This window comes from Oncorhynchus mykiss, chromosome 6, assembly GCF_057628025.1.
Source record: "Oncorhynchus mykiss isolate SJ-2025 chromosome 6, ASM5762802v1, whole genome shotgun sequence".
In the NCBI taxonomy this organism is placed as follows: Eukaryota; Metazoa; Chordata; class Actinopteri; order Salmoniformes; family Salmonidae; genus Oncorhynchus; species Oncorhynchus mykiss.
In genome coordinates, this window is record NC_143027.1 from 83542684 (window position 1) to 83553969 (window position 11286).

Genomic DNA, 11286 nt, shown 5'->3' on the forward strand with positions numbered 1-11286 from the left:
ATCAATCAACATTATTCAGCATTCTTTGAGGGAGTTCGATTAAGTCCGCCGGGCTATGGCCTGTGACGTGAATGGGGAAAAGCGATGAGGAAGGAGCTCCCTTCTTAAATCCAACCGTAATCTGCGCTGCTCGGTCATGTTGTCAACAAGGCAGCATGATGCATCGTTCAGAAACATATTTTTTCCATCAAATCTATGTTAGATTTTTTGTAACTAGTTTTCATTGGGAAGCAGATAAAGCCTTTTTATCAAAAGCAAACCCGTCTGTCTGCATGTAAAAACTCTACTCATCACTCCACCTGCTTAACCTTCGCCACTTTTGTTTCGAGACAACTTTGCGGTCGGCCAAAACGGGGCACCTGGCTCATGTCCAGGAGTGATCCTGGTTCCAGAACGAATGTAATCAACGCTAACCCGGTTCACCCCAGGGCAGGCCCAGGGCATAAGTAGAATCCCCTCATTCGTCGGGAGACATGAAAGTACGCATGATTGGTTGGTTGTTGTTCTGATGGTGTCACACAACCAATAAAAATGGCTATCAGTGCCGCCTCAAAATAACATTGGGTACTCGATGTTCCCAGCCCAGTAAACGGCTATCAGTGTCACTTCAAAATAACATTGGGTACTCGATGTTCCCAGCCCAGTAAACAGCTATCAGTGTCACTTCAAAATAGCATTGGGTACTCGATGTTCCCAGCCCAGTAAACGGCTATCAGTGTCACTTCAAAATAACATTGGGTACTCGATGTTCCCAGCCCAGTAAACGGCTATCAGTGTCACTTCAAAATAACATTGGGTACTCGATGTTCCCAGCCCAGTAAACGGCTATCAGTGTCACTTCAAAATAACATTGGGTACTCAATGTTCCCAGCCCAGTAAACGGCTATCAGTGCCGCCTCAAAATAACATTGGGTACTCGATGTTCCCAGCCCAGTAAACGGCTATCAGTGTCACTTCAAAATAACATTGGGTACTCGATGTTCCCAGCCCAGTAAACGGCTATCAGTGTCACTTCAAAATAACATTGGGTACTCGATGTTCCCAGCCCAGTAAACGGCTATCAGTGCCGCCTCAAAATAACATTGGGTACTCGATGTTCCCAGCCCAGTCAACTAGATCATTTACAAAACACTTCATTCATGGACCAACTGCAATAATGAAAGAAACCAGACAGCTTGGAATGTAAAATCATTCCATGGAGTCATCTGGAGAGAGAGCAATTCTCTGCAATAATGCCTGTAAATAATGTCTGTTAACAATGCCGGTCAATAATGCCTGTAAATAACGCCTGTAAATAATGTCTGTCAATAATGCCTGTAAATAATGCCTGTAAATAATGTCTGTCAATAATGCCTGTAAATAATGTCTGTCAATAATGCCTGTACATAATGCCTGTAAATAATGTCTGTCAATAATGCCTGTCAATAATGCCTGTAAATAATGTCTGTCAATAATGCCTGTAAATAATGCCTGTCAATAATGCCTGTAAATAACGCCTGTAAATAATGTCTGTCAATAATGCCTGTCAATAATGCCTGTCAATAATGCCTGTAAATAATGTCTGTCAATAATGCCTGTAAATAATGTCTGTCAATAATGCCTGTAAATAATGCCTGTAAATAATGTCTGTCAATAATGCCTGTAAATAATGTATGTCAATAATGCCTGTCAATAATGCCTGTCAATAATGCCTGTAAATAATGTCTGTCAATAATGCCTGTAAATAATGTCTGTCAATAATGTCTGTCAATAATGCCTGTAAATAATGCCCAAGAATATAAATAAAATATGACAAGTAAAAAAATGTATTAACAAACAGATGGAAAGGTAAGACTTTATGAACCCTGTGTCATAAGGGTTACTTAAGACTGTCATATCAATGACATAACATGTTATAAGAAATCCTGACTGACTGACAGGTCTCTCTCATGCTGAGTCTGGGTCTTCGTTTCCCCCTCCACACACACACACACACACACACACACACACACACACACACACACACACACACACACACACACACACACACACACACACACACACACACACACACACACACACACACACACACACACACACAACCATGTCCCAGCCACATGTCTTAGGTTGCTTCCCTGCTCTCTGTGATCCCTGGCCAAGGTCCACAAGAGCTGACTTCCACAGGAGCTGTGACTCCACATGCTGACAAACACCTCTCTGTATGGTGGTTGATACAACACTATGTTGTGATGTAACAGAAAGGTCTTCCAATAACAGACGGGAGGTTAAGTGGAAACCCCATGTGCCACACAAGTTGTTGTTTTTTTAAAGAGAATTGGGAGCTCTGATAATGGAAGGATGTTTGTCATTATTGTAATAATGAGGCAAGCAGCACACACACACACACACACACACACACACACACACACACACACACACACACACACACACACACACACACACACACACACACACACACACACACACACACACACACACACACACTTGCATGTACACAGTCCCATTTAGTGTGTTTGCTGTAAATGCTTCAGGCTGGCTAATAATCCCTCAGATCAGATACAGTAGATAGACTGGAGACACAGATCTGCATCATGTTGAAGGTTTGTTGAAGGTCTCCCTCTCTATCTTTCTCTGTTTACTGTTCACTGCTGCCCGAGACCCCTCTACCTCTCATCCCCACGTATCTTTCTCTCTCTCTTCTCTGTCTCTCCTCCCTTTCTCTATATCTCACACTCTCTCTCTCTTCTCCCTCCTCTGTCTCTCCTCCCTTTCTCTCTCTCTCTCCTCCCCCTTCTCTCTCTCTCTCCCCTCCCCTCCTCTGTCTCTCTCTGTCTCTCTCCCTCCTCTGTCTCTCCTCCCCTTTTATATCTCTCCCTCCTCTGTCTCACCTCCCCTTCTCTATCTCTGTCTCTCTCTCTCTCTCTCCTCCCCCTTCTCTCTCTCTCCCCTTCTCTATCTCTGTCTCTCTCTTCCCCCCTTCTCTATCTCTGTCTCTCTCTTCCCCCTTCTCTATCTCTGTCTCTCTGTCTCTCTCTTCCCCCTTCTCTATCTCTGTCTCGCTGTCTCTCTCTCTTTCTCCTCCCCCTTCTCTCTCTCTTCCCCCCTTCTCTATCTCTGTCTCTCTCTTCCCCCCTTCTCTATCTCTGTTTCTCTGTCTCTCTCTATCTCTGTCTCTCTCTTCCCCCCTTCTTTATCTCTGTCTCTCTGTCTCTCTCTATCTCTGTCTCTCTCTTCCCCCCTTCTCTATCTCTGTCTCTCTGTCTCTCTCTCTCTCCTCCCCCTTCTCTCTCTCTTCCCCCCTTCTCTGTCTCTGTCTCTCTCTGTCTCTCTCCCTCCTCTGTCTCACCTCCCCTTCTCTATCTCTGTCTCTCTCTTCCCCCCTTCTCTATCTCTGTCTCTCTCTTCCCCCCTCTCTATCTCTGTCTCTCTGTCTCTCTCTCTCTCTCTCTCCCCATGTTGGTTTGTGAGCACAGTAAACCCCACATGTACACGCACGCGCACACGCAACAAACTAACACACACACACACACACACACACACACACACACACACACTGATGCTGACACAGCTTAAGCTCAAGGTCAACTTTCCTCTTCTAGACTGTTGACTTTACTTCTACTCAGGGTAGGGTATTAGTTAGTGCACTAGGTAGATATGAATGGCTTTTCCATTATTTGATTTCAGACAATTGGCTTTACCAAAGTGAAAGAATAGGTCTACAGGGTAGATGTGTCAGCAGTGACATGCCTGGGCCGACATTGACTCTGGTCTAGGTTGGCATGCCTGACATTACTACTTTACAGGACAGTCATTTGAAAGTAAAAAAAAAAAAGGGTTTTCATAAAAAAAAAATGTTTTACAGAAATTATTTATTGTGATCTTTCATGTGCCTTAATAACAAACTAGTATGTGAAGTGTAAACACAAAAAAAAATAATAATAATGAGCATAATTGGTAAGAATTTTATCTTAACGTTTACCTGCCAAACAAGAGGAGGATGGGCTCCTTCTTTAGATCTTGGTTTCCTCTCAAGGTAGTTAGTCTAAGGGAGGTTGTCCATAGCAGCCCCTGTACTGCTGCTGCTACTGCTATCATATTTTTAGGGGTCAGGCCCAGGTTATTGTTAAGCACATTGACAGAAATGCATTTAGGAAAAAGCTATATACACATCTAATCATAGTATCTAGGTACTCAGCATCTACTGGCCAGGTTTTCAGTCGGTTCTATACTCCAGTACTTGGTGCTATTAGGCCCATAGAAATAGAATAACTAGAAGAGCCTTTCTCATTAAAGTCAATGTACCATGATGGGTGGACCGGTGGCCATATTGAGTGAACCCATGCCAGTCATTATATTTCTAGGCCCTTGCCAGGCACAGAGTTGGTGACTATGTGTATTTATAGGTCTGTTTTGTATAATCCTCTGGTATAAGGTCACTTGTTTAAAGGACTTAAGGGAGAAACGTTCACTTCTTCCAGCAATGGAACAGCAGCACTACAGAGTGACTCGGAATTTCCTCTGACACAAATAAAGTCTATTGATGTAATGGGACACAGCAGTAACACTGTTTTCAGAACTTTGGATGGGGAAGAGAGAGAGCGAGAAAGAGAGGGCTGTATATGAAGCTGTGTGTGTGTGTGTGTGTGTGTGTGTGTGTGTGTGTGTGTGTGTGTGTGTGTGTGTGTGTGTGTGTGTGTGTGTGTGTGTGTGTGTGTGTGTGCGTGCGCGCTCACTAGTCGTGAATGCGTGAATGCCAGTGCTCTCACAGAAAACACATATTCTGTCCATAAGCTGCAGCGGTGAGCTGTCATTACTGAGTGCAATAGGACCTGATTCAGAGAGAAGGGGGGGAGGGGGGGACCTCTGCAGACGAGGGAGGCAAACAAAGTGTGTGTTGTTCCGTATTTACATGAGGTCTTTTTTCCTTCTGAGGGCAGCTTTGGTTAAAGGACATAACATTGTTTCATTTTCATAACTTTACAGTGTCTTCTGTCAAGTCACTCAATCATGGATAATGAATGTATTCCGATCCTGTCGCTGGATTTGGTTGGATTAGAATGAACTCCACATTTAAAGGGCCAATCTAGGATTGTCACATCCATTTTTTGACTTTTAAATGAATGATAAATAGCCATTGATTGTTGAAGAATATAACCAGTACATGCCATGAGCTCAGATCAACTATTAAAACTGTGATGTTGTAGGAATCCTAGATAGCCCTTTAATGTCATCATTTCTGGATGTTTACTTAAAGCACAATTCCACCCAAAAACTATATTTTGGTATTTCTTTCATTAGTCCATTGTTAATATAGTCCCAAAGTGTTTTGCATGTCAGAAATACAGTTTTCAAGATAAGATTTTGAAAGTTATATATCTTGAAAACATTATTGCTGACATTTTGGGACAATATCAACAATGGACTAATGAAACAAATACCAAAATATAGTTTTGGGTGGAGTTTTCCTTAAAATGCAGTCTGGATAACTGTCAATTTAAGTTGTGTTGTGTGTTTATGTGGAATGCTAAGTATGCAGTGTATAACCAGTGTCCAGTCTGTGGCTAGCATGGGCTAGCATTCTTCGGCCAAAAATGTCATGTGTCCCTGTGTGTTAGCCAAGAGGAAACCTTGCCCATCCACCCCTGTATTCACTTGGCTATTTGTGTTTTTAAATATGTCTTCGAGCTGCTGTACACACAGTGTTACATAATTGGTCTACTCAGTGTGTGTGTGTGTGTGTGTGTGTGTGTGTGTGTGTGTGTGTGTGTGTGTGTGTGTGTGTGTGTGTGTGTGTGTGTGTGTGTGTGTGTGTGTGTGTCCACAAGAATAGTAAACAAACATAAATCTGACGAACTGGGTTAGGAGCTAGGTTTAGGGTTAGGGTTAAGGTTAAGTTTTGGGGTTGGGGTTGGGTTAAGAGTACGGGTAAGGGTTAGGTTTAGGGTTAGGCGTTAGGGAAAATAGGATTTTGAATGGGACTGAATTATGTGTCCCAACAAGGTTAGCGGTACAAGACTGTGTGTGTGCCTGTGTGCGTGCTTCTGTGTGTGTGCGTGTGTGCGTGTGCATGATTGTATACACACATCCATCTCTCAAGGCCAACAAGTGCACCATTGAACTGCTCTGCAACCAATTTTGATAGTTGCAAAATATCATCCAAAGTATTTTATGGATCCCAGGAAAAGATTCCAAACTCTTCCTGAGTAATAGATTCCAAACTCTTCCTGAGTAATATATTCCAAACTCTTCCTGAGGAATAGATTCAAACTCTTCCTGAGTAATATATTCCAAACTCTTCCTGAGGAATAGATTCAAACTCTCCCGGGGGAATAGATTCAAGGCTCTTCCTGTGTATCTTCATTACATAGACTTAAGTCATAACTTAAAGAATCACACATTACCAATATGATATTGCTGTGTGAATTACGATATGATATGGACAGTATTCTCTGTTAATATTCTTTGTAAAACAGACAACATCTGTCTTTTGGGTAATGGGAAAACGTTTACACCACCTTAGTACGGTAAATAACAAAGAATTTCATAGAAATTGATTCATAAAAATCATTATGGAAAAAGACACATTTTGGGAAGAGTATCAATATATTCCAATTCAACCCTTGTATACAACGTGAGAGGTAAAAACTCACCATAGTCAATCATCATCTCTTTCCCACAGCAGCCATGCTGTCCAGGGGTTAACACCAGCGAACCCAGGGTTAGTTAGAGTTGTCCAGGGGTTAACACCAACGAACCCAAGGTTAGTAATAGTTGTCTAAGGGTTAACACCGGCAAACCCAGGGTTAGTTATAGTTGTCCAGTAATCCAGAGAAAGATGCTGAGACAGATGAGATCTCAAAGTAGGAAGACATTGCTTCTAGACACTGATCTGAGGTCAGTTTTTGTTAGATATCAGAGTTGATCCTAGATCTGTGCCTAAGGAGTTTTACCTTAAGCTGCTGTTTACCTCTGTTTAATACTTCTCTCCTCCACAGAGCAGATCTGACATTTCTCTAAAAGCATGGTCAGAGGTTTAGTGAGTTAGATTGGGCATTTGTAACTACCGCCCTCCCTCCTAGCCTCCCTCCCTTCTCTCCCTCCTCGTCTGCCCTCCCTCCTTTTCCCAGCTGACTAGAGGACACAAGAGCTTGTCTCAGAGCTCCAGTCCTCCAAATCATTGGTCTTTTCCTGTGAGCCAAATCCAGAGAGGGAGCACTTAGTACTGTCTGACCTCACACCTACTCTGTGTCGCACAATGCTGCAGTCTTCACCGACTGTGTGTGGGTGTGTTTGGGGAGGGGATTGTGTGTGTGGTTGTGTGTGTGTGTAGTTGGGTCAGCCAGTGTCTGTTTGGGTATACTTTATATGTCTCTAAGGATGAATAGACGCTCTATAGCCAACATGTTCCTTTCAGGAACCACTTTATAAAGTATAGTTCTAGTTAGGGAAAGATATGCATAGAGTAGATCTGGTTAGAGAAACGTATGCTCAGAAAAGTCCTACAGAGGGAAAGTTATAGAGTCATCCTGGTGAGGGAAAGATGTACACTGTTCTAATAATACTGATCAAAACAGTTAAAGACATACAGTTCTAACAGTACTGATCAAATCAAATCAAATCAAATGTATTTATATAGCCCTTCGTACATCAGCTGATATCTCAAAGTGCTGTACAGAAACCCAGCCTAAAACCCCAAACAGCAAAGCAATGCAGGTGTAGAAGCACGGTGGCTAGGAAAAACTCCCTAGAAAGGCCAAAACTTAAGAAGAAACCTAGAGAGGAACCAAGCTATGGGGGGTGGCCGGTTGGAGAAACCAGGCTCTTCTGGCTGTGCCGGTTGGAGATTATAACAGAACATAGCCAAGATGTTCAAATGTTCATAAATGACCAGCATGGTCAAATAATAATAATCACAGGCAGAAATCAAAACAGTTAAAGACATGCAGTTCTAAAACTGCGTCTTGTGAGCGAAGCGTACGTGTAGGTATGTACGGCAGGACCAAATCAGAAAGATAGGTAGGAGCAAGCCCATGTAATGCTTTGTAGGTTAGCAGTAAAACCTTGAAATCAGCCCTTGCCTTAACAGGAAGCCAGTGTAGGGAGGCAAGCACAGGAGTAATATGATACATTTTTGGGGTTCTAGTCAGGATTCTAATACTGATCAAAACAGTTAAAGACATGCAGTTCTAATAGTACTGATCAAAACAGTTAAAGACATGCAGTTCTAATAGTACTGATCCAAACAGTTAAAGACATGCAGTTCTAATAGTACTGATCAAAACAGTTAAAGACATACAGTTCTAATAGTACTGATCAAAACAGTTAAAGACATGCAGTTCTAATAGTACTGATCAAAACAGTTAAAGACATGTAGTTCTAATAGTACTGATCAAAACAGTTAAAGACATACAGTTCTAATAGTACTGATCAAAACAGTTAAAGACATACAGTTCTAATAGTACTGATCAAAACAGTTAAAGACATACAGTTCTAATAGTACTGATCAAAACAGTTAAAGACATGTAGTTCTAATAGTACTGATCAAAACAGTTAAAGACATACAGTTCTAATAGTACTGATCAAAACAGTTAAAGACATGCAGTTCTAATAGTACTGATCAAAACAGTTAAAGACATACAGTTCTAATAGTACTGATCCAAACAGTTAAAGACATGCAGTTCTAATAGTACTGATCAAAACAGTTAAAGACATGCAGTTCTAATAGTACTGATCAAAACAGTTAAAGACATACAGTTCTAATAGTACTGATCCAAACAGTTAAAGACATGCAGTTCTAATAGTACTGATCAAAACAGTTAAAGACATACAGTTCTAATAGTACTGATCAAAACAGTTAAAGACATGCAGTTCTAATAGTACTGATCAAAACAGTTAAAGACATACAGTTCTAACAGTACTGATCAAAACAGTTAAAGACATGCAGTTCTAATAGTACTGATCAAAACAGTTAAAGACATACAGTTCTAATAGTACTGATCAAATCAAATCAAATTTATTTATATAGCCCTTCGTACATCAGCTGATATCTCAAAGTGCTGTACAGAAACCCAGCCTAAAACCCCAAACAGCAAGCAATGCAGATGTAGAAGCACGGTGGCTAGGAAAAACTCCCTAGAAAGGCCAAAACCTAGGAAGAAACCTAGAGAGGAACCAGGCTATGGGGGGTGGCCAGTCCTCTTCTGGCTGTGCCGGTTGGAGATTATAACATAACATAGCCAAGATGTTCAAATGTTCATAAATGACCGGCATGGTCAAATAATAATAATCACAGGCAGAAATCAAAACAGTTTCAAGACATCAAAACAGTTAAAGACATACAGTTCTAACAGTACTGATCAAAACAGTTAAAGACATACAGTTCTAACAGTACTGATCAAAACAGTTAAAGACATGCAGTTCTAAAACTGCGTCTTGTGAGCGAAGCGTACGTGTAGGTATGTACGGCAGGACCAAATCAGAAAGATAGGTAGGAGCAAGCCCATGTAATGCTTTGTAGGTTAGCAGTAAAACCTTGAAATCAGCCCTTGCCTTAACAGGAAGCCAGTGTAGGGAGGCAAGCACAGGAGTAATATGATACATTTTTGGGGTTCTAGTCAGGATTCTAATACTGATCAAAACAGTTAAAGACATGCAGTTCTAATAGTACTGATCAAAACAGTTAAAGACATGCAGTTCTAATAGTACTGATCCAAACAGTTAAAGACATGCAGTTCTAATAGTACTGATCAAAACAGTTAAAGACATACAGTTCTAATAGTACTGATCAAAACAGTTAAAGACATGCAGTTCTAATAGTACTGATCAAAACAGTTAAAGACATGTAGTTCTAATAGTACTGATCAAAACAGTTAAAGACATACAGTTCTAATAGTACTGATCAAAACAGTTAAAGACATACAGTTCTAATAGTACTGATCAAAACAGTTAAAGACATACAGTTCTAATAGTACTGATCAAAACAGTTAAAGACATGTAGTTCTAATAGTACTGATCAAAACAGTTAAAGACATACAGTTCTAATAGTACTGATCAAAACAGTTAAAGACATACAGTTCTAATAGTACTGATCAAAACAGTTAAAGACATGCAGTTCTAATAGTACTGATCAAAACAGTTAAAGACATACAGTTCTAATAGTACTGATCCAAACAGTTAAAGACATGCAGTTCTAATAGTACTGATCAAAACAGTTAAAGACATGCAGTTCTAATAGTACTGATCAAAACAGTTAAAGACATACAGTTCTAATAGTACTGATCCAAACAGTTAAAGACATGCAGTTCTAATAGTACTGATCAAAACAGTTAAAGACATACAGTTCTAATAGTACTGATCAAAACAGTTAAAGACATGCAGTTCTAATAGTACTGATCAAAACAGTTATAGACATACAGTTCTAACAGTACTGATCAAAACAGTTAAAGACATGCAGTTCTAATAGTACTGATCAAAACAGTTAAAGACATACAGTTCTAATAGTACTGATCAAATCAAATCAAATTTATTTATATAGCCCTTCGTACATCAGCTGATATCTCAAAGTGCTGTACAGAAACCCAGCCTAAAACCCCAAACAGCAAGCAATGCAGATGTAGAAGCACGGTGGCTAGGAAAAACTCCCTAGAAAGGCCAAAACCTAGGAAGAAACCTAGAGAGGAACCAGGCTATGGGGGGTGGCCAGTCCTCTTCTGGCTGTGCCGGTTGGAGATTATAACATAACATAGCCAAGATGTTCAAATGTTCATAAATGACCGGCATGGTCAAATAATAATAATCACAGGCAGAAATCAAAACAGTTTCAAGACATCAAAACAGTTAAAGACATACAGTTCTAATAGTACTGATCAAAACAGTTAAAGACATACAGTTCTAACAGTACTGATCAAAACAGTTAAAGACATACAGTTCTAAAACTGCGTCTTGTGAGCGAAGCGTACGTGTAGGTATGTACGGCAGGACCAAATCAGAAAGATAGGTAGGAGCAAGCCCATGTAATGCTTTGTAGGTTAGCAGTAAAATCTTGAAATCAGCCCTTGCCTTAACAGGAAGCCAGTGTAGGGAGGCAAGCACAGGAGTAATATGATCAATTTTTTGGGTTCTAGTCAGGATTTCAATACTGATCAAAACAGTTAAAGACATGCAGTTCTAATAGTACTGATCAAAACAGTTAAAGACATACAGTTCTAATAGTACTGATCAAAACAGTTAAAGACATGTAGTTCTAATAGTACTGATCAAAACAGTTAAAGACATACAGTTCTAATA

The 11286-nt window shown here is 40.5% G+C and overlaps 1 protein-coding gene across 5 annotated transcripts in view; it reads right to left on the reverse strand.

Annotated features, from left to right (window-relative positions):
* Positions 1–7240, reverse strand: part of LOC100136088 (pro-interleukin-16) — a 56543-nt gene extending 49303 nt beyond the window's left edge. For 3 of the 5 annotated variants that reach the window (XM_090239139.1, XM_090239141.1, XM_090239136.1), the window contains exon 1: positions 6651–7240. The gene's annotated coding sequence lies outside the window, so the exon portion shown is untranslated. The remainder of the gene's footprint in view (positions 1–6650) is intronic. The other 2 variants (XM_090239138.1, XM_090239137.1) reach the window with 2 other exon arrangements.
* Between the last annotated feature and the right edge of the window lie 4046 nt (positions 7241–11286).